The following is a 4,591-nucleotide window of genomic DNA, read 5'->3' on the forward strand; positions in this document are numbered from 1 at the left end:
ATACCACCTGTTCCCCTTCTTATCAGGCCTTAAGACACGGACTGAATTATACCACCTGCTTCTCTGGTTGACCAGCCTACAGATGGCTATTTCTGGAACTTCCCAAGTTCCAGAAACAATTGAGCCAGTTCATTCATGCAATACTGCTTCCTTTTCCCTCTCCATCTCCCTTCCGTCTCCCTTTTTTAAGATTTTTCTGTAGAACCCTTTGATATCAAAAAATTGTTTTTTTAAGATTTATTTTTTTAAAGATTTATTTATTTATTTATACAAGCACTGGGTACAGTCAGAAGCGCGGGAGGATGAGAGAATGCACCAGAGCCAGAGTGAGGAAAAGAACAGGCAGACTGACGAAATACACTGCTGAGGGGAGCAGCAGGCACGACAGGAGAGGTCTGCACCATGTGGGACCCTCACCAGCGGCCGGGGATCGAACTGGCGCTGCAGAGGCTGCGGGCAGCTTCGCAGCCCAGCGCCACCAGGGGAGGCCCTTAAGATTTATTTTTATTTATGCATACAAGAGCTGGGATTCAGGCCAGGCAAGAGATGCAGGGAGGTGAGAGGATTCACCAGAGACAGAATGGGGGACAGAACAGGTGTATTGACTGAAATACATTGCTGAGGGGAGCAGCGCGAGAGACAGGAGAGGTCTGCTGCACCATGTTTGTTGCTCCCTGGCTGGGGATCGAACTCGTGCTGTAGAGGCTGTGGATTGCTTTATATTGTGGTGCTTAATCCCTTGCGCCACCACGGAGGCCTGGTTTCAAAAAATTGAATGACCAGAATATTAAAGATGACTTTTGTATTCCCACCGAAATTCCTGGCATTGACTCTCAATTCTGATTTTCATAAGTAATGTAATGACTCTAATTCCACCAGTAAATAGAGCCCTGAGAGTCTGTGGTATATACTATTTTAAGAGTTACATAGCAGGGCCACCCTGGTGGCTTAGGGGTTAAATTCTCAGCACTATCAAGCAATCACCAGCCACTAGGCATGAGTTTGATCCCCAGCCACGGAGTTGACCCACATGGCACAGCAGACCTCTCCTGTCCTGTCAGCTGCTCCCCTCAGCAGTGTGTTTTAGTAGATCTGCCTGTTCTGCAACCCACTCTGTCTCTGGTGAGTCCTCTGGCCCCCTGCACTTCTGGTCTATACTCCAGTTCTTGTAAACATAAAAAAATAAATCCTAAAAAATATCCGCATTATATATTCTTAATCAGCCACTTAAAAGAAGCAAAGAGATAAATACCACTGTATATAATAATTTGTAACAACTGGGGGGAAGGAATATAATAACATTTGTTAATGCCTGCTAGTGTTGCTGGTCAAAGGAGTAGAAGAAAAATATGGGCTCAGGAATATGAATTTTCATCCCAAACTTGCATCAGTGAAACCTAAGAGTTTCTGGATATGCATAAGGAAGAGCCTTATCTTCTATCTGGTCTGACTGCTGAAAATCATACTATGATTGACTCAATTTCAATGGTAGTTGAACTGCCAGTCCCCACCCCCCAGATGTCCACCAGTAAAGTGAGGGCATTAAGAAAAAATGGGAATGTGGGTTTGGGGCCGGTGGAAATGTTAGCAGGGAGACTGAGGGTACCCTGGAACTCCCTAACTTGCGTGCTCTAAAGAGGCCTGGGCATATATGCAAACAAAGACAGAACATACTCTAGGTGTGGAAAGTCTGTAATAGAATTGGTGTGACAGAAAGAGAAGAAAAGATTATACTCTCCCAGTGAAACACCCAAAGTTACCCATCCCCTCATGCGTAGATGCCCAGCCAAACAGGATTGGCCTAAAATAGGGCCAGTGATACTCAAAAACTGGCCACAAGTCTGAGGGAGCTTCTGGTGGGGAACCATAGGAAAGGGGCAAAAGGGGCCAGACAAGTCTGGGGTGAAAGGAGCAAAATTAAAGTATAAATCAAGATCAAGGTTGCCAGTGTCAGCCCCCACCATGTGCCTCTCACCCGCATGTCTCTTCCAAGTGTCTCTACACACCTCAGCTCTGTGCGTCTCATCTATGTCCCCCAGGTCCCTGGTGCAAATACAAAGCCCGGAAGTAAGCATGCCTTTATCCTTCACATGTCTCTCTCTCCATGTGTCTTGTCCTGTGTCTCCTCCAAGTCTTCTGTATCTTCACCTAGCCAATCAGCTCAGCCCCTTACTAGGTGGGGCTGGGAACTGGGAACCTGAAACCTCCCTTTTATGGAGATTCCCATGTTACAGAAACACTGATGAAATTGAGGATATAGAGTCCTTAATTTTTGAGGTCTTCTTTGACTGTAAATGTGGACTCCCTACTTCCAGTGGCAGTGGAATCCCCCCTCCAACTCTTGCTTCATCCCAATCAACAGTGATGTTAGCCTTTCTACGTACTGGAAGGAGATGGATCCTGCATTGCTTGGGAAAATGCTAACAGGCCACACCTATGACTCTGTTTCCTTCTGAAGTTTAGTGAAATTTTTGGCCATTATTTCCTCAAATAAATTTTCTAGTCCTTTCTCATTTTTCCCCTTCTGGGATCATCTATATTGTCAATATTATCCCTCTCAGTGCTGTCCAAGAGGTCATTTAAAATGTCTTTACTTTTTTCCCCCTTCATTTTGATGTTCTGTCTCAGTGAGAGCTAATACTGTATCTTCAAATTCACATATCTATTTCTCTTTTCATCCAGTCTGCTTCTGAAATCTATGGTATTTTTCAGTTATTTTTGTTTCTATCTTAAGACATTAATCCCTTTCACGTCATACATTTTAATCAACATGTCACATTAAAGAGAATCTTTATTTTTATTTATTTTTTAAAGATATATTTATTTATGCATACAAGAACTGGGGTGTAAGCCAGAAGTGCGGGAGGTGAAAGGATTCACCAGAGATAAAGTGGGGAGCAGAACAGGCAGATGTATACCGAAATACACTGCTGAGGGGAGCAGCAGGCTAGACAGAAGAGGTCTGCTGCGCCATGTGGGTTGCTCCCTTGCTGGCCAGGGATGGAACTTGTGCTATAGAGACTGTCAGTAGCTTAATAGCGCTGTCTTTAGCCCCTGCACCACCAGGGAGGTCCAAGAATCTTTATTTTTAAAACAAATTTTCTCAGTTCTGCTGCATGACAGGTTTAAACAGTTGAAACATGGGGGTAATTAAATTGTACTGTTCAAAGTAATTCACAAATGTTGGAAAATGTTTGATTTTTAAAATATAACCAAGTTGAGGGCCTCCCCGGTGGCGCAGCGGTTGAGTACTGGGTTGCGAAGCTGCCCGCAGCCTCTGCAGCGCCGGTTCGATCCCAGGCTGCTCCCCGGCCACCGGAGGAGGGTCCCACAGGGCGCGCAGACCTCTCCTGCCGCCCGCTGCTCCCCTCAGCAGTGTACTTCATCAGTCTGCCTGTTCTGCTCTCCGCTCTGGCTCTGGTTAATTCTCTCACCATCCCGCGCTTCTGACTGTACCCAGTGCTTGTATAAATAAATAAATAAATCTTTAAAAAAATAACCAAGTTGAGATCACATAATTCTGAGCAAATAAAATATTAGAAAATAGTAAATGAATGAGTAAATGAATTTTCATCAGTGGCCATTCATTATTTTGCTTTTAGGAACCTGGAGGAAATTATCTTGACTTTCAAATATTCTGGTAAATTTAGCCATTTTTTTAGCTTCCTTGGTATCACCTTGACTTGTACAAATAATTGATACAAAAGACTCAAGGTTCTTTTCTGGCCTGAGGTAGCCAACAATAACCATATGAAGGATTTCTTCAGAGAAATCCTTTTTGAAGGTATATATGATATGAGTTTTCATGGACATTTCGTATTCTTACAGTATGAATTCCATCCTGTGCTCACCACCATCAGGAGGACATTTCCACTTCCACCACTGGCCCAACTATTACAAAGGCCAGTAGACACATCAGCTTAAAGATTTTTACTATTTGTTCAGGAAAGTTAGCTTTGGGGAAGTGCAGCTGCTCAGAGCTATGGCTGAAGCTCTGCAAAACTTGGCCAAGGCAGATAGCCACCATGCCTCAACTCCAGCAGCTGACCCAACAGAAACTGGCAGGTGACACAGAGACCTGTGTCTGCCCCTGGAGCTACAGAAACCTCAGAAGTAAGTGTCTCAGTTTACTATTATTCTGTACTTCTTTTTGCTAAGTTGGAGTTTCAGTTTTATAATCATAGATCCTAAGAGAGATAAGTTAAAAGAGATTGACAGGTAAATTTAGGTAGAACAAAATGTATGTCCGCATTTTATTTAATAATGGCCACTTTATTCTATCCACAATTTACAAAACTAGCTCTCTACTAAAAATTGTCCCAGATCAAGTGACCTTAAAATAAAAATTGGGTTTCTGTAGTTTTTAAATTTATTTTATTTTTTATTTTCTAATTTTTTGATAGAACTGGGGTGTAGACTAGAGGTGCAAGGGGTGAGAGGATTCACTCAAGACAGAGTGAGGAGCAGAACAGGCGGATTTACTGAAATACACTGCTGAGGGGAGCAGCGGGTAAGATTGGAGAGGTCTGCTGTTCTATGTGGGTCAGCTCCCTGGCTGGGGATCCAACTCAAGCCGCAGTGGCTGGTGATT

The 4,591-nt window shown here is 43.6% G+C and overlaps 1 pseudogene; it reads right to left on the bottom strand.

The window, feature by feature from the left end:
* Positions 1-3,573: 3,573 nt before the first annotated feature.
* Positions 3,574-4,027, bottom strand: LOC119245142 (riboflavin kinase-like; annotated as a pseudogene).
* Between the last annotated feature and the right edge of the window lie 564 nt (positions 4,028-4,591).

The sequence above is a fragment of the Talpa occidentalis genome, unplaced genomic scaffold (assembly GCF_014898055.3).
Source record: "Talpa occidentalis isolate TD23 unplaced genomic scaffold, MPIMG_talOcc4v2.1 talOcc4.14, whole genome shotgun sequence".
NCBI classification, from domain to species: Eukaryota; Metazoa; Chordata; class Mammalia; order Eulipotyphla; family Talpidae; genus Talpa; species Talpa occidentalis.